This window comes from Cupressus sempervirens, chromosome 7 (genome assembly GCF_028749045.1).
Source record: "Cupressus sempervirens isolate cs-2001-9-10 chromosome 7, ASM2874904v1, whole genome shotgun sequence".
Lineage (NCBI taxonomy): Eukaryota > Viridiplantae > Streptophyta > Pinopsida > Cupressales > Cupressaceae > Cupressus > Cupressus sempervirens.
Genome location: NC_143124.1, coordinates 96081756 through 96109056, shown reverse-complemented (window position 1 = coordinate 96109056; position 27301 = coordinate 96081756). Strand labels below are relative to the sequence as shown.

General features: G+C 36.9%; 1 pseudogene across 1 annotated transcript in view; it reads left to right on the top strand.

The window, feature by feature from the left end:
- Nucleotides 1-6248: 6248 nt before the first annotated feature.
- Nucleotides 6249-27301, top strand: part of LOC149545661 (disease resistance protein Roq1-like) — a 29615-nt pseudogene continuing 8562 nt past the window's right edge. Inside the window, exons 1-3 of the transcript XR_016354239.1 lie at nt 6249-6421; nt 7694-7836; nt 7924-8169. The product of XR_016354239.1 is annotated as a disease resistance protein Roq1-like (transcript). The remainder of the gene's footprint in view (nt 6422-7693; nt 7837-7923; nt 8170-27301) is intronic.

The following is a 27301-nucleotide window of genomic DNA, read 5'->3' as shown; positions in this document are numbered from 1 at the left end:
CACATCACAGTAACTGTGAACTTTGTAAGCACTGCACAACTCGGTTTGCATTGATAAACTTGGCATACACTGAGATGCTTGGTTTATACTGCTGATCAATACCTTGGTAGTAACTACTTGATGCAAACTGAATACTATCCCTTGGACTCGATAGCAACTGTAGAACTCGGTAGATACTGAAATGCTTGGTTAACATTGTTAACTATACAATGTACTCAGTAGATACTTACAATCTGAATAAGTTCATGTCACTAATAACAAACATGTCTGTAATGTCAACAATCTCCCCCTTTGGCATTAGTGACAAAAACACTTATTAGTCAAAATTGAGTCCAAAAATTATCCATCACCTTATGTCTCTGACTCGGTAGAGTACACTATTTTTGAGATTTTTCAAAATTGGTTTTGTAAGAGATGTACCTCTGAGTCGAGCCACAACTTCTAGAGATAACAAACATATTCTAATATTTTTGTTTCATTCCCGATTTTAGTTTTATTCCTTACATATTTGTAACACTTGCGATTTATCATTTCTATGACATCAATATCTTCATTTTTTAGAGGAAGAAGAGCCAAATTAGCACACGTGTCGCATGTTCTTTTAATGCAATTAATTTGACCAACAAGATCATCTATTTGACCAAGTAGTAAGCTGGTGGAGGTCCTTGGGAACAATTAGGAGGGTTAGGTAAAGAGTTCTCCTTGTGTCGGGTCTTATAGTGAGCCCTAAGAAGGCCTAGAAGTGAGCCTTGTGAGGTCCTAATAGAGATTGGGACAAGTGAGTAGGACTCTCCCTATCACTCTTTAGTCAACTCTAAGGTGAGGTGATGTGTGGTAAATGTTGCACTATACAGGAAATGAGGGTGTTGGATTGGGTGATCAAGTGGTCAAATCTTAGACAACCACCTCTTTTAGTTCAAATAATAAACATATGTTGTATGTGGTAGGGCCACGCATGTTCTATTTAACACACCAAAAGTATAACAAAGATGACAATTTGGACGAATGGGAATGAAAAACATGATGAGTTGTCAAGACATGGATATAAATATTGATTTGGGATTTACCAACTCGATGATCTAAGGGGCTGATTAAAGGGTATTGTATCCACACAATGATCCATATAGACCCCTAAGGTTAGGGTGCACATGTTTTAACTCCTCTCCCCTATCTCTCCCTTTTATATCAATATCCCCCCCTCCCTTTTCCTCTTTTCCTATCACAAACATACATGAGCATGTTGGTAATGTAGCAAGAGGATCAATTTTGAGGTTATTAGTTATGTTTTAATTCTTGGAAGTGAATAAATAGTTGATTTGAAGCTATCACTTCTCCATTAACACCTTTGTTGCACAAACATCATTGAACAAGAGCTCTGAGAGAGCTTAAGTCTTTACCTTGTGCTATTGGTAATTCATATCTAGAAATAAAGACTAGAGTTGTTGTCTAGCTATGCTAAAACAAAATGAATGTATGTAACACAACTAATTGGATTAGACATTAAGAAGCTTAGGAATAGTACAAGCTTAAATAAGCATAATAATAATATAAGAGTATTGTAATGTAAAGTAGTTGATACTAGAAATTGTAAACTAATTTTATATATATATATATATATATGATTTATAATAAGAATATGATAACATTGAAAAGAAAAGATTAAGATTGAGGGGATGGCATTGGTAGGTGTTTAGGGTCTACATGCAACTAGGGGACGTGTTCCCTAGCTTGCACTTTCCTATGCACACTATTTATTCCAATGTTTGGGTGGTCGAAAGCCTAAGGATCACGAGACTATTAGCATTTTTAATTTCTTTTTTCTCTTCCTACTACAAAATCAAATAGGGTGCGGGTGTTTTATGAAGAAGACATTGCTAGTAGATAGGGCTTGGTATATGTGGGTGGGGCTGAGATGGATCTATTGTGCATGGTGGGCACATCCTAGTGGAAGGTAGTTGCAACATCTAGGATCTCCTTTCTATTTTTTATGGGTCAATGAGGTATTCCTTCATTGCAAAAATTATATGTGGATTTGGAGATGGATGACCTAACTAAGTCTATGCAAAATGTTGCCAAAGGACATGCTAGTAATCCCCAATCTCAAGTGGAGAGAACTTCATGTAAAGGGATGCTAAGTATGAAAAAAATGAATGGGTGTCTAAAGTGATTAGAGGATCACCCAGTCTTGGTCATCCAACCAAAGTAACTATTTGAGAATGTTGAATAAAGGGGCAAGCATGCACTCATTTTTTATTTTTTGGGTCTTCACCTTTTGCTTCTAGTATCGGAATCATGGGTGCATCAGATTTGGAACCCTTAAGGAGATATGCAGATTCTCTTAGCATCCAAAAACTACTTTCTAGTAGTTTTCTCAAATATGATAGATAGAAATTATTGACAATTGGCTATTGAAGATATATAATTGTTGTCATTTATGGAACCACATGATGTACATGCTTGTAGAAAACCTTGGAAATAAAGATACTTAGCTTTTGGTACCCAGAAAATTGTCTAAGTATGAAATTGGTTTACAACAGTGTGGTGTTTTGTATGTAACTTGTTATTGATGTCATATTATGACAAGAGAAGTTAGATGGTGATGGTATACATGTTAATGATGATGTGTATAACCTCAAACATCAGTACAAAAAATAGATATTCGCGTTGTACCAGTGAAATAGAACAACAAAATCAAAGGTAAAGGAATTATTTTTGTTTACAAAATAATTACTTGACCAATTAGTGCCCACATTCTAGATGTTTACTCTAAGTTGAAAAAGTGTATTATGGTCTTAGTCAACCTAGCAACAATTTGTGAAAAGACATGGTATTGATGCAAAGGACAACTTGCGATAAGAAGTGTGCAATTGAATTGTCATAAGTGATATGCGAACTTTCTGTGAAGTGATATATGCAAAGTTTTTGTGAACTTGATTTTGTGATCTGAGATCAAGCTAAAGTCAAAGATCAGTCAAGAAAGAAGTTACAACACCTATATACCAGAGGACTAATTACACGTTTGGGTAGTGAGCTCTTCTTGTAATTGGAAGTGCATATTTGGACAATGAGCTCATCTTGCATCTACTGTACTACAACTCCTAACAGGGTTGGAATCTCCTAATAGGGATTCAAAGTCTTCTAACAGGGACTCTCTATACTAAATTTTCTCATTGACTCCTAATAGGGTCCATCCTCTAACAAGGAACATATATATTAGTATATTATCTAGTGGGTATCATCCCCACCGGGGTTTTCCCTTGGCCAGGGTTTCCCTAGTTAACAAAATATGGTGTTATGAGTTCTCTTTATGCATGGTTATTATTTTTGTTTAGCATTATGTGTTTACTTTCTTATGCATCATACAAAGTAATTAATAATTTCTAGTTGGCAACAAGAGTTTGTAGAATACTGATTCTTTCTAACAATTGGTATTAGAGCATAGTTAGTCAGAAGAGGCTTAACAACTTGAGTGAGATCCCTATGGATATAGAACAATTGATGAAGAACCTTGAAGAGGCACTTGAACAAATTGTTCTCCTTACTGAAGAAAGAGATAAGATGAAAGATAGCTATGAAGACTCCAAAGTATACATTGGACAACTAAAGGACAAGATTGAACATCTTAAATCCAAGCCTGAAACTATTGAATTTGAAGTTGTTGATGATGAATATTCAAAGCTGAAAATAGAGTACAAGATCTTGAAGCATGAATTGAAGATTGACAATCTAAAGTTGAGCTTGAAGAGTGATCATAGCAAAGTTGAATATGATTTGAAGACTAGAAATTCAGATCTTAGAGAGAATCTAGAAAAGTTGACATTTAAGCTTGAAGCATTAAAAATAGATCATGAAGAACTTCAAAAGTACAACACTATTGTGAAAGGTGAATTGACTTAAAGCAAAGTATAGCTTGAAAAGCTTTATTATAGCAAAGAAAAGCTCGATGATTTAATGTCAATATAGAGACCTACATATGATAAGACTGGTCTTGGTTATCTATTTAACATTTCTACAGAGAAACCTGAAAATATATTAGATCTAAAAGGAAAAGATAAATCTGGTTATAAGATTGAATCTAGTCAATCTTTTGATAAACTGATGCAGGGGCATCTAAGGGTCAAGGCTGTTGACTCAGATGTGGGTTTTGGTCAACATTTACTTCTGGGGGTCATAACTTTTGACTCGGATGTGGTTTTTGGTTGAAATTTTATAGGTAGTTGCACTAGGAGTTATTTGGATTGCCAGTAGAGCTTAGCTCAATAGGTGGCTGTTTCGACATTTTTTCAGGAGCCTAAAATCTCATCTTGACCTCTAAAATTGGCTTTTTGTGTTTTTTCCAATTTTTTTTGAAATTTGTTTTTGTAATAAATCTGAAATCATGTTTTTGATTTCATTGATTAGTTGGCAATTTGTCTTACATTAGTTGGGGGCTTTTCCTAGGAAAAATTAAGATTCGTAGGATGAGTTTTACAAATTACTAAAAATGGAAAAATCTACCAAATATGGTAATTTTTGGAATTGTAATAAGTAGATGTTGGTTTTCATTGTAGAGGTAGAGTAGAGTTGTAGAAGTTTTAATGAAGAGTTATGATATTCTGAAACATTTGTCTTGTGTCAATTTTTGAATTATTCTTTGATGAGATTGGGTTACATCATTTGGTATCAGAGTAGTAAGATGGCTAGGAGAGGAAGAGGAAGAAGAGGAAGAGGAGGCATCATGCTAATGCAAAGATTGGTACTAGATATGCAAAGGGAGATTGAATGACTCAATGAGTGACTAGATAATCAAAGAATACAAAGAGGAAATTAATCTAATGAAGAGGGAGAAAATGTAGATGAAAGATTAGGAGAAATGAGCTATGAAGATAGAGTTCTCAGGGCTTTAGAAGGAAGGACTGAAGCAATAAAGATTGATGTTTCAGACTATGCTGGTAGTGTTAAGCCAAAAGAACTAATAGACTGGCTAAACGAAATGAGAATTTTTTTTGAATGGAAGCTTATGATAGAAGAAAAGAAGATGAAGTTTGCATGCAAAAAACTAAAAGGACATGCAATGATAGGGTGGGATCACCTCCAAAAGGAACGAGTTAGAAATGACAAGGAGAAGATTAAGACAAGGATCAAGATGGAGAAAAAGCTGAGAGAAAAATTCTTACCCATGGATTATTCACAAACCCTCTTTCGCAGATTCCAAAATTTGAAGCAAAACTTGTCTTCAGTGCAAGACTATACAAATGAGTTCTACAAGCTATCCATGCACATAAAGCATCAAGAAAATAATGAGCAGATGGCTGCTAGATATGTGAATGGCTTGAAATTCTCTATTCAAGATGAATTGAGTATGCATCGTGTTAACAATATGGAGGAAGCCTACCAATTAGCTTTGAAGGCTGAAGAAAAGTAGAATAGGCAATATAACAGAGGAATAGAGGTGGTTGAAAGGGTACCTCAACTCCATTTTAGGGAGGTTCTAATAATGGCTAGGGAGAGAGTTTTCAAGGTTTTGAAAAATATACAAACACTAGGCAAGATCCTCCAAATCAAGAAAGAGGAAGGGGGTTTTAGCAAGGTTAGGGCTACAGAAATGGAAGAGGCTGGGAAAACTAGAGAAGGCCTTTCACTTGTTTTAGATGCGGAGAAGAAGGCCATAGGGCTTTTGAGTGTTCCAATTTCAACATGCAAGATAGAAATCAAGGAGGGCCATCCAAAGTGAACCTAGCCTAGGCTGACAATGAATCTGAACAAGAAGTATCTCTAGATATGGGAGAAAGTCTCATGATGAGAAGGACAATGATTATTCCAGCCAAGGAGGATGTAGAGGAGAAAGGCATTGATGATTCATGGCTTAGGACCAACATATTTCAAACAAGGTGTACCTCAAGGGGAAATGTATGTCAAGTAATTGTTGATGGAGGCAGTTGTGAGAATATGGTTTCTAAAGAAATGGTAGATAAACTAAATCTCCAGTGTGAAAAGCACCCTCTTCCTTACCAGATTGCATGGTTTAAAAAGGGAAGTGAAGTCATAGTAGATAAGAGGTGCCTTGTTAAATTTTCCATAGGGAAGGTCTAGAAGAATGAGCTATGGTGTGATGTGATTCCGATGGACGCATGCCATGTCCTCTTGGGTTGTCCCTATTAGTATGACAAAAAGGCTATTCATAATGGGGAAAAGAATACTTACACCTTCTGGAAGGATGGATCTAAGGTAGTCTTATTACTCTCAAGGGTGATGGAATAACTAAAAGTATGATTTCTGAAAAGGAACTTGTCAAGGAGATGAAAGTGACAGGGTGTTGTTATGCTTTGGTAGTACAAAAGAGGAAAGAGAAAGACTTGACTATACCACCAAAAGCATATGCAATGTTGGAAGAATATTCAGACGCCATTCCAGAGGAGCTACCTGATGGACTTCCCCCAAAGTGAGATATACAACATCATATTGATCTTATTCCAGGAGCAAGTCTCCCTAATCAAGCAACATATAGAATGAGTTCGACACAACATGCAGAACTAGACAAACAAGTGACTGAGCTCACACAAAAGGGCTTAATACATGAAAGAATGAGCCCCTGTGCTGTCCCTGCATTATTAACTCCAAAGAAAGATGGAACATGGAGGATGTGCACAAATAGTTGAGCTATCAATAGGATAACCATCACGTATCGTTTTCCTATCCCTCATTTGGATGACATACTGGATGTTCTTGCTAGAGTGAAGTATTTCTCTAAGATTGATCTACAAAGTGGGTACCATTAGATCCACATCTGAGAGGGGGATGAGTGGAAAACAACTTTGAAAACTAGGGATGGTCTGTATGAATGGAAGGTTATGCCTTTTGGTTTATCCAATGTACCTAGTACTTTTATGAGACTCATGAACATTGTGTTGTGTCCCTACATTGGTAAGTTTGTAGTAGTTTATTTTGATGATATACTGATGTTTAGTAAGGGAAGGGAAGAACATCTGCAACACTTGAGGATCATATTGGGGTTATTGAGAAGAGAAAAGCTCTATGCTAATTTGAAGAAGTGTAGGTTCATGCAAGAAAGCTTGGTTTTTCTAGGATTTGTCATTTTTGCAAATGGTGTCAAGATGGATCTAGAGAAAGTTCGAGCCATTCTTGAATGGTGTAGTCCACGTAGTATCATCAAGGTGAGAAGTTTCCATGGCTTGGATACTTTCTATAGAAATTTTATTCGTAATTTCAACAGCATTGTAGCACCTGTGATAGATTGCACTAAAGGTCAAGAGTTTTCATGGGCCAAAGAGGTTGAAGAGAGTTTCCAATACCTAAAGAAGAAGATCACTAAAGCTCCAATACTAGCACTACCAAATTTTGACAAAGTATTTGAAGTGGACTGTGATGCCTCACATGTGGGCATTGGTGTTGTACTTAGCCAAGAAGGTAAGCCCATTTCCTTTTTTAGTGAAAAATTGAATGATGTGCGAAACAAATATTCTACATATGATATAGAATTCTATGCAATTGTGCAAGCTTTGAGGCATTGGAAGCATTATCTAGTAGCCAAAGAATTTGTGTTGTTTATAGACCATATTGCTCTGAAATACTTGAACACACAAAAGAAATTGAACACTAGACATGCAAAGTGGGTCTCTTTCCTACAGGGTTTTACCTTTGTTTTGAAGCATAAACCAGGGAAACAGAATCAAGTTGCAAATACCTTGAGCAGGCGAGCTGTTCTTTTGACCATAATGGAAAAAAAGGTGGTTGACTTCGATGTAATCAAAGGCTTGTACGAATCTGATAGTGACTTTTGGGAATTTGTTGATCAGTTGAAGAATCCAGTACCTAGACATGCAGACACTATTCAAGGTGATTATTTAATGCAATATGGTTACTTATTCAAGGGGAAGTAGCTACGTGTTCCTAAATGCTCAATGCGGGAAAATATTATTCAAGAATTTCATAGTAGTGGTATGGCCAGATATTTTGGGAAGGATAAAACAATAGCTTTGGTGGTAGATAAGTACTACTGGCCAAAGATGAAGCAAGATATCACCAGGTTTGTGGAAAGGTTTCGAGTTTGTCAAGTAGGCAAAGGGAACTGCTGGAACATTGGATTGTACATTCCATTACCAGTACCAATCAGACTATGGACAGACTTGAGTATGGATGTTGTATTGGGATTGCCACATACAAAACAAGGTAATGACTCTATCTTTGTAGTTGTGGAAAGATTCTCAAAAATGGTTCATTTCATTGCTTGTAAGAAAACTAGTGATGCTACTAGGGTGGCTAAGTTATTCTTTTCTGAAATAGTCAGATTGCATGGGGTTCCAAAAAAGATCACCTCTAACCGAGATACTAAGTTCTTGAGTCATTTCTGAAGGACATTATGGAAGAAAATGGGAACAAAATAATAGTCCAGTAGTGCTTACCATCCACACAAAAATGGACAAACAAAAGTTATCAATCATGGTTTGGGTAATCTGTTGCAATGTATTGTTGGAGAAAAGTCCAAACAATGGGATTTGGCATTGCATCAAGAAAAATTTTCTTATAACAGCTCAGTGAACATGTCAACTGAAAAGTCACCATTTCAAGTTGTTTATGGACATAACCCTCAGGGTGTTCTCAATTTGGTGCAGCTTCCTTTGGGTGATAGAGTCAGTGATGATGGAGAAGCCTTTGTAGAGCAGCTCTAGCAGTTGTAGGAAGATGTAAGACGAAGGTTTTAGGACAACAATGAGTGGTACAAAGCTTCTACAGATGCTACTCAAAGGTATCAAGTTTTTAGTGCAAGGGATTAAGTGATGATTTATCTCAGAAAGGAGAGGTTTCCTACTAGGACTTATCATAAATTGAAATATAAGAAAATTGGTCCCTACAAGATTTTGAAGAAGGTTAATGATATATCTCCCAAGTGATCTTGATATATCTCCTGTGTTTAATATTTCTAATTTGTATACTTTCCATGGTGATGATACCTCTGTTGAAAAGGAGGATGAGGTAGACTAGACACACACCATACCCATCAAAAAGAGAGAAAAGGTTGCATAGATTCTAGACAAGAAGACTATTCAGACTTGCTAGGGTGACTATAGCAGATATCTCATGCAGTGGAAATGGTTGGCATTGACAGATAGCACTTGGATTACAAAATGGGAGTTGTAGAAGCTAGATGAGCCTAAATGGAAGCAGTTTGAGGACTGGAACTAGTAGGAGCTTCGTTCTTTTCAAGTAGGGGAGAATGATGTAGGGGCATCCGAGAGTCAAGGCTATTGACTTAGATGTGGGTTTTGGTTGAGATTTACTTCCAGGGGTCATAACTTTTGACTCAGATGTGGGTTTTGGCTAAAATTTTATAGGTAGTTGCACTAGAAGGAGTTATTTGGATTGTCGATGAGCTCAACTTGATAGGTGGTCATTTTGACACTTTTTTGGGAGCCTAAAATCTCATCTTGACCTTTGAAATTGGCTTTTTATGTTTTTTCCAACTTTTTTGAAATTTATTTTTGTAATAAATCCAAAATCATATTTTTGATTTCATTGATTAGTTGGAAATTCATGTTGCCTTAGTTGGGGGCTTTTCTTGGGAAAAAACAAGATTCGTAAGATGATTTTTAAAAATTACCAAAAATGGAAAAATTTGTTTTTTCCTGAAAATCTACCAAATATAGTAATTTTTGGAATTGTAATAAGTAGGTGTTGGTTTTCATTGTAGAGGTAGAGTATAGTTTCATAAGTTTTAATGAAGAGTTATGGTATTCTGAAACATCTATCTTGTGTCAATTTTTGAATTATTCTTTGACGAGATTGAGTTACATCATAAACCTAAAGAAGTTGGACAAGACAATGAAGTTGTGAAATTGGATGAACCAAAGCATGTAGAATCTCCTAAGGAAACTAGGTATAAATGTAGAGGTAAATATTTTTTATGTAATGAAATAGGTCATATGAAAAGAGATTGTACAAATAAGTTATTTAATCATATTAAGGATTTTTTTTGTCATAATTGTCATGGTATGGGTCATACAGAAATTGATTGTAGTAAACCTAAATATGATAATGATAGAAGAAATAGTAGAATGTCTGGAAATACTAATCTTGCAGATAGAAGAAGATCTAATGAGAGGACATTAAGAGAAGGAAGACCTTATGAAGAAAGAAGGTAGATCATGTGTTATAAGTGTAACAACTTTGGACATATAGCCCAAAATTGTCATGCACCTATTGATTAGCACAATCCTAGAAGCAGAACTCCAGTATGTCAGTTACGCAACAACTTCAGACATACAACGAAGTATTGTATAATGGACAAAAACTTCAGAGATAGAAGGAACAATGGAAGAAACTTCGAAAACAGAAGGAACAATGGAATAAACATCAGATAATATCAACATTACTTGTTTACTTTCTTATGCACGGTACAAAGTAATTAATAATATCTAGTTGGCAACAAAAGTTTGTAGAATACTGATTCACACCCACGCCACCCCCCACCCCCTCAGTATTCCCTGTATATAGTCTCTTCTGAACTGAATTCACATTTTGAAATTTTGGCATATAATGACTCTATCTCCAAAATTTTCAAAACCTCCTCAATATGGCACAAATGTTCTTCCCATGTCTTACTATAGATAAGTATACCATCAAAGAATATGAGTAGAAATTTCCTCAGTTATTGTCAAAAGATGTGGTTCATACAAGATTGAAAGGTTGTTGGTGCACTGGGAGGCCAAATGGAAGGACTAGAAATTCAAAATGCCCATAGTGCCACCTAAATGTAGTCTTCAGAATGTCTTCCTTCCTCATTCTCATCTGGTGGTATCCTGACCCCAAGTCAATTTTTGAGAAGTAGCATGCTCCATGTATTTCATCCATTAATTTGTCAATCCTTGGTATGGGATATCTATTCTTTATTTTTCTTATTTAGAGCATGGTAGTCAATGCACAACCTCATGGTGCTATCTTTCTTTTTTACTAATACTACAGAAGAAGCAAAAGGGCTACTACTAGGTTGGATATGGACCATTTCCAGTAATTCTTGAATTGTATTTTTTATTTCTTCTTTGAATTTCCTAGGGTTTTGATATAGAGTTGTTATCACAAGTTTTGCCCCTTCTTCTAGTTCTATATAGTGTTCAAACCCTCTTTTCAATGGGACCCATGGGGAAATTTCATCAAAAACCCTATTGTACCTTTTTAGTATTGGTTGAATATCTATATGAATATTTTGTCTTTACAGTTTATATTTATCCATCACCATACATTGTGCAACCCATTCTCCTTGGTTATGGCTAATTATTTTGGCCATTTTCTTACAAGAGACTACCTTCGAGGAAGAATCTGGTAACCCTTTGAGTGTAACTTCCTTCCCTTCATGTTTGAAGCATATTTATGAATTAGGACCATCCATTATGAATCACCCTAAGGATGTTATCCATGGAATTCCTAGGATAATATCATTTTGAATATTCATACATAGAAATCCCTTTTTAAGGTATGTCCTCCTAGGTTGATTTCCAACTAGGGTACTATAGTAGTACAATGGTCTATTGAACCATTTCCAAATGCTACTCTAAATCCCTTAAATTTCTTAGTTTTTAGCTTCCTTCTTGTTACTAAATGTCTTCCAATGAAGTTGTGTGTAGCTCCAGAGTCCACTAGGGCAATTAATTTTTTTCCCTTAAGTGGCCCCTTTTTTTGGAAGGTTCTATTTTCATTCTCTTGTGTGATAACAACTATAGATCCATGTTCACGCTCCTCTATTTTTTCTCTTTTTCTAGGTTATTTTTCTTCAATTGATTCTTCTACAGTATTTATTTTCCCTCTTTTGCATTAATGGTTGCAAGTCCATGGTGACTTACATTTAAAGCATAGGTTCTTTTGGTACAATTCTTCTCTTTTTGAACAACGATGTTCTTTGCTCCATGATTCTTTACATATGTAACAAGGTCTTCCTTGGTCCCCTTAAGGTCTTTCATTTTGGTGAGATGTTTTATGAATAGAGTATTTAGACCTTTCTTTAGGTGTATTATTCTCAACCTTTTAATATTTTCTAATGGTTACTTCTAAGTTCTGGGGTTCAAGAAGTTTTATTGAACTCTTAATAGGGTCCTTAAGTCCTTACATAAACATGTGGGTGAGTCATTTTTGAGGAAGGTTAGGAATCAAGATGGATAATTCTAGGAACTTACGTGAATATTTTCCCACAGGTCATAGTTGTTTTAGGTGGGTTAATTCTTGAAAGTACCATTCAAAATCTTTATCATCAAATTGATTAATGAGTATTTCTGTGAATTCACTATATGTTGTAATTTTTTTGTGTCCTAGTATTATGCGGCCATAATGCCATCGGTCATGAGCTAAACCTCTTAAATGGAGTATGGAAAACTTGATGGCATATTTTTCTTTCATAGGGCTAAAAGATAAATATCTACTGAATTCCTAAACCCATGATTGAGTAGTCTCTCCTTCTGATCCATTAAAGCATGGTACAGTGATATCCTTTTGATCTCTATTTTGAGATCTTTATTGATAGCAACTTCCCTTCTCCTTCCTAATAGTTTTCTTTCATAATACTCTTTGAAAGGGATACTATTCTTAATTTGTGGATCCAATCCGATGTGTGTGTGTGTGTGTGTGTGTGTGCGCGCGCGTGCAATTTCCTCCACATTGTATGGGTTTGGTTCCTCTTCTTCTATCATTTTTTTCCCCATTGGAAGGAATGATGGAAGTGTATCGTGAAAATATGAGTCTTTTGTTGAGGGTACATTCTCTGAATGATTGGATTAGGTCTCTCTTCTTGAATTGGGGTTAGTCTGTTTATTATTGCCCATTTTTTGTATAGCTTCAAGAATCATTTTATGTGTTCTTTTGAATCTCAGATTTGTTTGCTCCATGAAAATTTTCAATTCTTGTGCTAGTTGTTTGGCCATTTTCCCAAATTGTTGGTTGTTCATATGTAACAATGATCACTAAATGATAGGATTATGCTTTGATACCACTGTAATGTCCCTACTAGTTAGGGTAAGATTACCTGCAAAACCAAAGTTAGAATTTATACATAATAGAATTCCTACCCTACCCTCTAACCTACCCAACCTTAAAGACATCTCCACATTAGGAATAAGTAACCTTCTTAAGGATCCTTAGACCCCTGGTTACTTCTCCATCTTCTATGGAGTGCTCCCTTTAAGATCCTTCCTGGAAGAGGCATTCTCTATCCAGGGCCCTTGACACATACGCATATGTTAACATCAACAGAATATTTTGGTCTTATAACCATGTTAAGATCACTCTCTTCTAAGTGGGAGTCTCTTTATCTTAATAAATAAATATTGTTTTCTTGTATTTAAATAAGAATAGAAACAATAAATGAATATTTATGCTTCCATGATAAATTATCCTATTTACATATAATACCCTTACCTTGGTAATTTATTCACAAATCAATATCCTTCCTTTTGAAATCATTAATACCTTAATAGGTGCAGATGGGTTTCATCAATGGGCTTGGACTCCGTATACTGTGCTCTAGTATTCCTGTCAATTTGATTGGATGTGACTGGCCCAAACTTTATTCCTTGGGATTACCTCTAACTAATGGTGAACGATCCAATTTCTAATTGGATGCACAAGCTGTTTACTTGATCATCGGTTGGTTGTTTGGTTTATATGTTTGAGATCTCTGGTTGTGTGCTTAGATTGTACCCTAATCTTGATTGGATGTTCTGAGTCTTCTCTACCCTTCTTTTGTCATCCTTACCATGCTTAAGTATATGCTTGGGATCCCCATGAGTGACGTGTCTCATGGTACCCGTCTGCTTATAAAGGCACTATGTATTTTATTTGTTATGTTATTTAGTGATTTGTATTTTGTTTATTTCTTTTTATTATTTTATGAATTTATATATCATTATGTTATTTAGTAAATATGCCTTGATTAATTGGTAAATTTATAAGCTTTTGTAATAATGGGATGGCATTATGATTATAAGTAAGGTTAATGTTATATAACAACTATTATAATTTCATCATATAAGTAAAAGCTCATCTTTATTTTTTTTATTAATGAATGGTATGAATTGATTCAATGAATAATTATTTAAAAAAATTTGGTAATGAGATATTATGGTTTATTTAATATATAACTTAACCAAGGCTCATTTCAAGGTTCCAGAGCTACACCCACTTTAGGATTGTAGAAGAAGCCTTTTAAAAATGAGCCTTCAGAGAACCAATCCAAGAGTGGAAGGAAGAAAAATCAAGAGAAGGTCAAGATGATGGGGAAATATTAGTTCAGTTAGCATTTGTTAAGCCCATTGATTCCCACTTCTCCCAACCCCCTAAATGATAATTCTTTCTTGGGATGTTAGGGGGTTGAAAAACATACCTAGACAAAAGGTTGTTCACAAATTAATTGAGTCTTAGTCACTAGATATTGTTTTTATTTAAGAAACCAAGCTTACGGTTGATGGTTTAGCTAACTGTGCTCCAAAACTATGGACCCAAGGTTGCTGGCAAAGAGTGCACACTCAAGGTAGCTCCAGTGGGATTTCTTGTCTTTGGAATCCAAAGAAGGTGCCTCCTATGTGGTGGATTTCAAGTAGGTCATCTATCTCTCCTATGCCTCTCACTTTGAGGCTAGAGAAAGGTGCATGTTTTCTAATATTTACGCTTCTAATGATTTTGTGGGTAAATCTCTTCTTTGGAACCACATCACTTTGTCCATTCCTTAGACCTGTTTCTCCCATAGATTATGACTCGTAATTTTATTGTTGTTACTAGCTTAGATGAAAAAATAGGAAGGATTGCTCGGCTGGATCCTTTCTCAAATATTCTCAAGGATAACATTGGTATCTTGAATCTTATTGATGTTAAACTAGTTAACGATATTTTTACATAGAATAATAGGAGGAGTGAGGTTGAGGCTATTTCTAAAAGGTTGGATAGGTTCTTAGTTTCTTTCTTTTGGATGAAGTTAGGTGGTCTACCAAATTATAAATTCTTGACTAGAGGAGCTTTGATCATTGGTCTATTAAGCTATTTGTCACTTCATTCAGGGGCACCAAAAAATCCTTCCTTCAAATTTCAGCTAATGTGGTTAAGAGATCACTCTTTATGCAATCTTATGACTATTTTGTGGTCTAAGGGTAGGTTTGCACATGTTACTGCCATGTGCACTTTTGAGAAGAGGCTACAACATGTGAAATTTAGGCTTTAAAGGTGGAACAAATAGTATTTTGGGAACCTACATACTCAAAATATGGTGGCTCAATCTAGGCTAGATAGTGTCACTTGGTAGATTTAGGGCCAAGGGATGACCTCTAATTTTTGTTTGCAAAACTCTTTAGTGCATAAGGATTTAGAGGAATGGAAACTATGAGAGGTTATTTTTTGGAAGAAAAAGTCTCATGTGGACAAGCTACATGAGGGAGAAAGGAACACTTCCTTTTTCCATAACTCAGTTAAAGCTCGTAGGTTCAGTAACTCTATCTCCTCACTCGTCTCAGCTACTGTAGTGCATTTTCCTCCTGGGAGGATATTTCTAGGGAGGCCATCAATCACTTTTCTAATATTTTTTCCAGGGAAGATCCCATTCCTATGAGTGAGACAATGGCCATTCTATATTGAAAATTCATTGACTAGTTTTTGATGAGATGAAAATGGATCTCTTAAGCCCCATATCATTACCTAAGCTAGAAAAAGTGGTGTTTGGTAGGAAGAAGGTAAGGCCCCTGGCTCGGATGGGTTCCCTATTGAATTCTTTTAGGAATTTTGGGAGATCATTAAATTTGAGCTTCTAGACGTGGTCCAAGAATCCCACGAAAACAAAAAAATTCTCAAGTCTCTGAATTCAACCCTTTTGGCTCTTATTCTTGAGATTGATGGAGCTAATAGCTTGGATCAATGTAGGCCTATTTCTTTATGTAATGTTACTTATAAAATTACCTACAAATTGATTTCTAAAGCCTCTTATGGGCACTTTGATTTTTGAAGAACAAGGAGGCTTTGTTGGTGGTAGATAGATTCTTGATGGTGTTGTAATTGCTATGGAAGCTATTGATTCTATGGATACATCCAAGGTAAGGCTTTGTTTATCAAGATGGATCTGGCTAAAGCTTATGATTGGGTAAGTTGGGATTTTCTGAGTAGAATAATTTTGGCTTTTGGTTTTGATGTGGAGTGGGTGAATTGGATTCTCAGTTGTGTGACTTCTCCCTCCTTTGTTCTTACTAATGGGGAGCCTATAGAGCTATTTTTTTCTTCCCAAGGGCTATATCAAGGGGATCCTTTGTCTCCTTACTTATTTCTCATAATGGCAGGAGGCCTTCACATATTTATCAAATTTTAGGTTAGACAAGGGCTCATTCAAGGTTGGAAATGGAACAATACCCTCCTTCCTTATTCTCACCTTCAATTCGTAGGTGATACTAGATTGTGTTATGATGTCGAGCCTAATCAAACTTAGAGGTTAATATTTTCTCTCACTTTATTCGGCGTGGTTTCTCTCTAGATTATTACTATGGATGTTTGGGGGTAGCACCCCCAAGATAGGGTCAAGGGAAAATGCCCCTTGTGGGGTCTTAGGATAGCACCCTAGGTGCGCTCCCTCTCGTAGTATAGGGTGGGGTCGAGGGGCAACACTCCCACATGGATTTTCGTGGGTGGTGCCCCTAAATCCAAAAATGAAATTACTATTGTAAAAGACATTGACTGCTATTTTTTTCTATTGGATGACTTACTCTAGCCCTAATTCTGTAAGCAAAAAAAACTTGTATAAAATGGCTTAGGGTTAGGGATTTCATTATGCATGATGATATTATAGCTTCTTGAAATAGTATTGAGCTATAAGGGATAGTAAATTTTAATCACTAGATAATAATAATATTGGACTTGTTGTTGGTGGACACATCCGAGGGATTGGGTGAACCTTGTTAAAAATTTGTGTTTTGTGTTCTCTTCTGTGCAATTTTTTATTTTCTAATATTGGTTATATTTACATGTAATTGTTATTTATGTCCATGGTTAATCCTAATAGATTGATGGGCGTGGCTATAATTAGCGAGGCAAGGAACTTTGGAAGGTCCCTTGACACCTATTTGAAAGCATCTAGGAAAACAATTAATAAAGATAAGTCCTCCACTTATTTCTTTATTACTCCTTAGCCTATTGAGAACATGATTTCTTGGATTCTAAGATTTTGGATTGGCTCTCTTCCTTTGATCTATTTGGAAATCCCCTTGGCTTTGGGAGCTCAACATAAGGATTATTGGTAGGGTCTTTTTGATAAGTTGTGGAGTAAGGTTAGTCATTGGACTTTTAGATGGCTCTCTATATCTAGAAGAGTTATCCTCCTTAAGACTATGTTATATGCTCTTCCCATTCACAGGTGTTTTGTGTAGGTTCCCCTAGTTTCTATTATAAAAGAGTTTGATGCTTTATCTCAATGATTTCTTGATTTGGAAACCTTCTCTCTTCTAAGTGGAGTTTAGTGAATTGGGAAACAATTTGCATGCCAAAGTTTATTGGTGGTTTGGGTCTTAGGTGTATGGCTCTTGTTGTCAAGGCTCTGTAACTAAGTTATACTAGAGATGGTGCAATAATCAAGATCATGATTGGGCCAAGATTCTTGTTGAAAAGTATTTTCTAGGGGTTGATTGTAATGCCCCGCCTGAAGATCCTTGGAACAAGGATTCAATTCAAGCCAAGATAATTTTTTTTGTACTAGTATGAATGCACATGACAACATCATATAGGGATCACATAGATTGCAATGGAAGACTTTGCCACAAACCCAACAACCAATGAATCTCCGAATGCCACTGCCAAACAGACACATGCAAACAGAGGCCAACAATGACCATGCACATGATGAGGGCTCAAAGAAATGACCACTCATCAATAAAACACCAAACTAGGGTATGAATGCAAAATCCTGAAATTTGGCTAAGTCTGAAATCCTGAAGCCCTGAAATTTCCTAGAATCTTTATCTTATCTTAGAGAGGTTTGAAACCTATTTGAAAGGATTCATTGCATATATTAAAATATATCTTAAGTATAATAAATTAAATATACTTCAACTTGTACTTTAACGATATATTTTAAACCCCTTACAAAGACTATTTTGAACTGGAAAGGTGTGAAATCTAATAAGGTGTCCAAAACCAACTTTCAAAACTTCCTCAGCTAAGCCTAACTACTCCCTGTTTCTCGTGTGAGAAAGTGCACTGGTCTCGAGTCTCGTGCGAGACTTTGCATTAGTGTGCACGAGAAAGTGCATTTTTGTGCATGAGGATGTGCATGAATTCATGCGAGGATTCACACCAAACCGTGTGAGGATTCGCACTCAATTGCGCGAGAATGTACATGACTCTGTGTGAGGAAGTACACTCTTGCGCGAGGAACTGCCTTCCTACATGAGAAAACACAATAGTGAAACAAAAGGGAAAGATTAAAAGGCATAAAAACATGAAAACCTCCACATTGGGGAGTATCAGATCCGCATAAATTGAGGAACAAACACTCAAGTGCATAAACATCAAGAAAGAAGAACATCTATCCATCTAAACCATAGCAGTAAAAGAACCTATTGGAAGCAACATCGCAGTGTAAAAAAATAACATCGCAATGTACTGAATAACCAAACTAAGTACGCGGTTCCTCCCAACTGTCAATAGCATCATAAGACCATCATGGATCCTAGCCATCTCCTGCGTGTAACACCCCAAGCCACCAATTAGATCGTTGGTACTATCATAATAGGGATGTCACTACTAAAACATGCCACAATGTAAGCATAAGGAAATCTAACATGCAAGTAATAAAGCATAAGATAATCCTACAAAGTAAATACCATCACTTGTCACATGTTAATCATCATAATAAGGAAATCTAACATGCTAAACCACTAAGCAATAAATAATCTAATACAAAAATTCACATCATCTAGTCATATGCTACACATCATAATATGGGAATGTGTAAAATAAACTAACATCATCTAAATATGATATCCAAGCATTCTAATGAAAGCATAAATCACAAGAAAGCATACTCTAGAACTTGAAGTACTAAGTGAAAACATCTAGCAATGGTCACACTAGGATAAAAGACCATCTTTGTGGTATGGGTAGCTATGCCTCCCAACCATGTGGCACCCGTAGGTCCACACCTATCGTGTTGATGGAGATAATGATCCAACCAAAAACACACACAAAGCAAACATCCAAGGCTATCACTCTCGCCAAACAATAATGATGACTGTAACCAAGAACCTACAATAATGAAAGAAGTACAGGTCTTGGTCAGACACTTAATAGGCTACTAAGTAGGGGCTGACATCATGGAGAGTCACTTGGTATCGACAAGCCCAAGCTCAGATTGTGTATCCTCAAACTTAAATGGGTGCTCACACATTGTGTCCTCAAACTTAATTGGGTGCTCACACATTTTATTATCTTAAGTTTTATTACCATTCACACATTTTATTTAGTTATCACTTATATAAAGCTTCCTTGCCTCTGCCAACCCTTTGGGCACAATGATTACTAGGCTGTGAGATAGAAGCCCCCTCCATATGCTACCCTACTCTACCCATGCTCATCCTATGGCAAGTGCCTGTGGGCATGCATACTCCCATCCCAACCCCAATGATCATAACTTTCAAAAGTACCATGGAAGATCGAGCCTCGCAAGTCACTCAAAAAATGTATGTGCACGTACTTGTGTGTGGCGCACCACCATCACAAAGATCATAACACAAGGAATGGATGAGAACACAAGCAAAATATCACTCAACTAAAAAACAACTCGGGAGGATAGATTCTACACGAATCTCAAAGCCAATAAAACCATACATCATGAAATCACTCAACCGGCCTCAATCCGGGAGTATGGATTTTACATGAATCTCAATGATGCAACAAGACCATACATCATGAACTCACTCAATCGGCCTCAATCCAGGAGTAGGGATTCTACACGAATCCTAGTGTCCATGAAATAATAACAAAGGTCCAAAAGAAACCATAACAACAGGTATAAAAATCACTCAACTGAACATGACATCGGGAGTACAGATGCAACACACATCCCAATGCAAACACAAAAGTGCAACAAAAGTCTAATTGATATCCAAACGAGTAATCTAGGTCCATGACCCAACTTGTGCCAAGAAAACTTAAGAAAATAAGGTGGCACACAAAATGAGGTAAAAACCTCTAAATTTTGGAAAACTTCAAAATTAAAACCCATTTGGCCTTTGGGTACAAAAACCCCAAAAATTCAAAAATAATTAAGTTTAGACATCATATGCAAAAATGAACAGCATAATGGTGCAATACCCCAAACCCTCATCTCGAAAAATAGGGAAATGCTCATACCCAACCAACCGAGTAGAACCAACAAACAGGAATGGAGGGGAACACTAGTTCTCAACCTCCAGCCAAACGGCTACCAAAAATAGAAGTAGAAATGAAGTAGAAATAATAAAATGGGAGAGCCCTACCTCACAGCCAAAAGGGAAAAACAAAAATTTGAACAAGAAAATAAAAAGCTCACAAAATTGGCCAAAAATTGCGACAATTCGAGGTCTCCTGAGATGGATCCAACGAGCTCAACCTCGCGACGATCCCACACCCACAGCTCCCACAATGAACAAAATAGTAAATCCTCATGAAGAGGATTTTGTGTTTTACTCTCCAACTTTCTAATTCGAAAGTGAGAAGTGAAGAATTAAATTCCTTTTTGGATACTTATTCACTTTTCAAGTGAATAATCGATTAGGGAAAATAACCAACCAACCTAGTTAAACCCCGAGTAGACCCAAACAAAAATAGGCTATTCCTAAAAAATAAGAATTCATCGATGGAAAAGTTACCAGAAATAAAATAAATCAATCAAAAAGCCCAAAAGCCCAAAAACACAAGAATTTCCGTAACAACTTTCACGACAATGCGAAACTCTAAATGCATAGACACACTCAATGGTCTAATCACATAATGCAAATGAATTCGAATTTAATAATCACTAAAAGGATTAATTAAAAAATTAAAATAAGGATACGTTGACCATACAGGGACGACATTGGTAAAATATGAATGGCTGAATCACTAACTCCATGTGCCACTGCTAGGGATATAAATCTTGCACACTAAACAACACGATCAAGTGCAATTGCATATAATAACATAGCCGAAGCAATAAATGCATTAAATCACCTAATTTAACCATTTATTTAATTATATTAAAATAATCTATTTACATCACTCACATTCGCATAAAGCATAACAACATAGGAATGAAGTAAATAACCATAGCATTAAATCCATCACATAACATAATCAAAGATATGTCCAAATACTGGATAACTCGATATCATCATAAAAAACACTGTCATCTCACAATGGCATCATCATTCTAATATGATCAAATGAACAACATAGTAGTCTAAAATCTATGATACTGAAATCAAGGCATAACATTTGATCCTCAGGTCATCACAAATGTAAAACATAAGTAACAAATATCTCTCAGATCAAAATATAAAAAGGTAAATATTCGTAGCACATAACCAATAAATCCAACATGGACAATCCATTCCTAATTATTTAAGCATTAATAATGGTTGTTTAAACAACAACAAGGAGGCACTTAAAACACATAAGTGAACACAGTCATAAACATGACTAACCACTACCACAGGAGCCTAGTCTAGTATAGCACGATAATAGTACATAGTGCAATCTTTGTACACCTCTCAGGGTAATCACAAAATAACATCATGATACCACATCGATCCTAGTAACTACTGGCACAAACCTCAGTGAACCATAAATCACATCATAATCTCAGAAATCAGTCATAAGCATAATCAAAGAAACGGATACAGAAACATAAATCAAATCACCTCAACAGTGTAGACCACTCATGGTCACAATCATGATCCATCACAACAAAAGATCAACAAGGTTGCATCCATCAGGATGACTTATAAAAGTCAAATGGGAGAGACACTACATTAATTGTCATGAGATATCAAGACTTGCTCTAGCTGGAAAGGGCTCTTGTATTTGGAACACTCTTAAAAAGGGAGATCAACTTATTACGGATGACCCTTTCTTGATATGTAAAGGCAGATCATGTTCTTTGTTAAATGGCAAGATTCTTGGGATGGTCACCCCCATTCCTTCTAGTCATCCTTATCTCTAGCTTCTTTGTCATATTTTTACCAATATTGGGTAGACCAAGGTGGAACACTTTAAGACAGACAGACATTGTAGACTGGTGGAAGTGACTTGTTGGAAGGACCCACATGAGTGGCCTTTGGGTGGATCTATGGATAGTCAAGATGAACTTGCTACCATCCTCGAGGGTAGGTTATTTGGTTCTATTAGGGATGAGGATATTCTTGCTCGAGGTCCAAGTTCTAAAGGAAAATTTAGTGATGCTCAAGGATATGCTTGATTAGACAAAACAAGGGCATGGATTAGTTTAAGTGCCTTGGTGGAAGAAGGTTTGGAATAACTCTTCTTGGCCTAAATGCAATTTCTTTTTATGGTTGGTTGCTCAGAAGAAATGCCTTACATGGGAAAACCTTCAAAATAGAGGATTTCATGGGCCTTCTCTTTGCCCCCTCTATATGCATGGTGAAGATTGTGTCTGCCACTTGTTTTTTCTTTGCCCCTTTTCAAGAGAAATATGGCATAAGTGGTGGGAGGTGTGTTATCATGGTTGTATTCATGCTACCTCCCTGATTGAATTTTGGGAAAGCCTTGGTAGATGTCTCGCTAGATCTGCTTTCCTCCAAGTGGCTTGGGGTATTGGGCCTACTCTCATTATATAGAATCTTTGGTTAAAACATAATCAAAGAATTTTTTGTTAATCCATATTGGGAGTTACCCAATTGTGAATAAACAAATATGAGTAGGCTTCACAAGACTATCTATTCCAAGCATGATATGTCTGAAAATATTAACCCTGGAGATTACGGTATAGTAAGGAACTTAGGTTTGGTGGATAAGAGAGTAGGCATGAGTAGTGGAAAGAGATCTTATCAAGTCAAGAGAAGGGTTTGCAGGGATGGGTGGTGATGACCTCCCCCTAGTTGTATCCTAAAAAATAATATTGGTGGTTCCTCTCGTGGGAATCCTAGGCATGCAAGGATTGGTGGCATAGGTAGAGGTAAGGACGAAGAGGTTATATTTCTTTTCTCTGTCTATAAAGGTGTGTATTCTAATAATTTTATGGAAGCCCTTTCTATTAAGATTGTCATTGAGAGCAATTGTTCTTTGGGATGGAAGAGGATTATTTGTGAGTCAGATTCTCAGGTTATTGTGGACATGTTAAATAACCAAATTGTGGCTGATGTTAACTAGCAATTAGTAGCTGTTATTAGAGATATTTTGTATATGTGTAGGCATGTGGATTTCACCTCTTTTTGTCTTATTCCTAGGGAATGGAATGGAGTGGTTAATGTTTTGGAAAAATGGATGTGAGATAACAGAGTTTGTTGGGATATTGCAGGAAATGATAGGCTTCCTCTTGATTGTCTTGGGATCTTGAAGCAGTTAGTGAGGGAGTATAATGTTGAGTAGCTACAGTGGTGTTCCTCTTTTTTTGTTGGGCTTGGTATCCTTGTAATCCCTTTGTTTTAATTGAATAAATTTTTACTCCTTTTTTTCAAAATTAATTGAATATGATAACAATGAAAATTATTATTAAAAGGTTGAGTATTATGAAAGACTATATAATTTACATTACTTATTATTCATTTGAAACCAAAAATATTAAGACCCTAAAACCTAAACTCTAAACCCTTAACCCTACATTTCTATGATAATTTGTAATTTTATTGGGTAGGGTTTGGACATCTCTGCAATCAAGAACATGGAGGTTGAGCAGCTGGGCTAGGGTTTTTCCCCTAGCCTGTTCTTGGTGTTTGATCTTTACTATTTTTTCTGTTATGTTTGGATTGCTAGCTACTGGACATAATTTGCATGGGTGTTTTTGGAAATCTTCTGCAGTCAATTTTGGATTGGGGTTTTCTTGTTTGCATGGCAGGGCCTGGGATTTCTTCTGCGTTGGTGAGAACAGATGGTTCTTCTCCAACTATGCATGCAATGCGATCTGAATTGTTTTATTCAGGGGAGAGCTCCAAGCTGAAAAAAGTTAATGGTTGTTTTTCGCGTAGCCATGATCGCCCTGTTCTGGGTATTCCTCCAATGACTGTAATGGAGGACATTGATTATTGGACCAAGCATGCTTTGATATGCAAATTTCTTGGAATCCAAATTTCCCTATCCGCTCTTGAGGCATGGATCCATCGCTCATGGAAGGTGGAAGGCGATATGGAGATTATGTTGGCAGGGAATAGTTATTTTTTTGTTGTATTCTCTTGCATGTCTGATCGTGATCGTGTTTTTGAAGGAGGCCCTTATTTCTACAACCATGTGGGGTTATTTGTCAAACCTTGGCATTCAGGTTTTAATTCTACTGAGGATCTCCCTTCAACAGTGCCAGTTTGGGTTTGCTTGCCTCGTCTTCCCTTGGAATTTTGGCGTGAAGACATCCTTCGACAAATTGCTGCTTTGTTGGGGAAGCCGGCTGCGATCGCACATCAATCCCTCGATAAAAAGGTTATTTCTTATGCTAGAATTTGTGTTGAAATTAATTTGAATAACCCATTACCAGATTCTTTGGAAATTTGTCTGGGGGATTCTTCTTGGGTGCAACAGTTAGATTATGAATCCCTCCCTTTCTATTGCCGGATTTGTCATGAGTATGGTCATTTACAGTGTCAGTGCCTCCGTAACTCGAGTTTCAAAGGAGTGGATGGTTCTACAGCTGGCAATGCTGGTGGTTTGGCAGATACTACAGGGAAAGGACAATCTCAAACGGCTAATATTACCAAGGGGATGAATCCGCAAGATGCTACAGGTAAGGGTAAGGCTCAAATGCAGGATAAGGATGGATTTACCCCTGTTTGCCCTTGAGCTAAGGGATGTGGTCAAAAGAGGCCTTTGAAAGAAAGATTATCTGATTCAGGTTTTAACCACTTTGAGGTGCTAGATAGTATGGTTTTAGAGGAGGGTATTCCTCCTCCTATCTCTTCTGATCCAGTTTGCCCAGATGAGAGATCTGTTCCTAATGATGCTTGTGGGGCATCCCAAGTTGTAGTATATCAAAACTGTGAGGTCCTTGTAGCTCCTGTGATAGAGGCTCTAGTGACTCCTGCAGTGTTGGAGGATAATGATGTTGTTTTGGCTGACTTGGTTAAGGATGTGCTACCATCAGGGAAGGGCAAGGGATCTCCTCTCCCCTTGGGGTTGACGCCTCAACCCTTTAAGCGAGCTTCTTTTACTCCCCCTCTAAGGAGTGGGTGCAAAACAGACCAAGAGAAGATTAAACTCATAGGAGATATATTGATTGAGTCTGGTTCAGTGAAACCTTTGGATTCTCATTTTCCCAATTCTACCCAATGATGATTATTCTCTCATGGAATGTAAGGGGGTTGAATAGCATCCCTAGACAAAAGGTTATTCATAACTTGGTGGTTGATCATAGTCCTGATGTTTTTTGTATCCAAGAGACTAAGCTCTCTGTGGAGTCTATGGTCCAACATGCCTCTAGTATTTGGTCTCGTGGCCAATGCCAGTGTGTTGGGGCAATAGGCAGTGCTGGTGGTTTAGCTATATTTTGGGATTCTCAAAAAATTTCTCCTCTTGGCTGGATGTCTTCTCGCTCAGCTCTCTCTATGGTAGCTTTTGCTCTAGACTCAGGAGAGGTAATCATGGTTACTAATGTGTATGCACCTGTTCATCTTGCGGGAAAGGAGGAACTTTGGGAACATATTCAATATGTTAGAAATTGTCATCCTTATCATCCTTGGGTGTTAGCAGGGGACGTCAATTCAATTTTAAGTCTGGAGGAGAAGCATGGTGGTTTGGCTAGATTGGGGCCTTCTTCTACTCTTCTTCGGCAACACATATCTCTTTTGCATCTCTCTAATGTTAAGCCTTCTAATGGTCTCTATACCTGGAATAATCGCAAGACTAGTGTTGCTGCTATCTCAGAACGTCTGGATAGATTTCTTGTTTCTTGCTTCTGGGTTAGTGGCACCCTCACTATTTCTTCAAAAATCCTTGATTGGAGGGGTTCAGATCATTGGCCAATCAAATTTTCCGCTATAGGGGCTTATGTTTCGAAGCATCCTCCTTTTAAGTTCCAGTTGATGTGGCTTCATGACTCCTCTCTTCATGATTTTGTTTTTTGTTGGTGGAAAGATGGTGCTCCTGCATATGGTACTGCAATGTTCTCATTTTCTAAAAGGCTTCAATATGTTAAAAGGCAGCTCAAGATATGGAATAGGCAATGCTTTGGGAACCTTCACTTTATGAAGAGGCTTGCTCAAGAAGATCTTGATGTCATCACGAGGGAGATTAGAGATCGAGGTTTCTCAGAGGATCTTGGCAAGGCTGAATCCCTTGCATCTAGAGCTCTAGAAGAATGGGAACTTCGAGAGGAAATTTTTTGGAAGCAAAAGGCTAGAGTTGATTGGCTCTAGGAAGGTGATCGAAACACTGCCTTTTTCCATAAAATAGTGCAATCTCGTCGGAATCAGAGCACTATCTCTTCTTTGGTTAATTCTCAAGGTATCCAACTGAATTCCTTGCCAGCTTTGTTCCAGGAGGCTATTTCGTATTTCTCTACCCTCTTCTCTGAGAACTCTCCTCCTGCTAATAATGAAGAAAATATTATTTTGTCCTGTATTCCTTCCCTTATCACTCAGGAAATGAATGATTATCTCATGCGTCCAATCTCTTTGGAAGAGCTGGAGGAGGTGGTCTTTGGCATGCCTAAGGGGAAGGCTCCTGGTCCTGATGGCTTTCCAGTTGAATTCTTTTAGGAATTTTGGGACATCATTAATCATGATTTGTTGGAGGTGGTTAAAGAATCCTATGCTAGCAAGCAGATGCTTCGAGCTTTGAACTCTACATTCTTGACTCTTATTCCTAAGAGAGAGGGTGCTAATCAATTGGAGATTTTTAGACCAATTGCCTTATGTAATGTGGTTTACAAAGTTATTAGTAAGTTGATTGCTGAGAGATTGAAAAGGTGGCTTCCCATTATTATCTCAGAAGAATAAGGTGGTTTTTTTGCTGGCAGACAAATTTTGGATGGGGTGGTTATTGCTACTGAGGCTATTCACTCTATGGCTACTTCAAGGGAGAGAGCCATGTTTTTTAAGTTGGATATGGCTAAGGCCTACGATAGAGTTAAATGGAGCTTCCTAAGGAGTATTCTTCTTTCTTTTGGATTTAGCTCTGA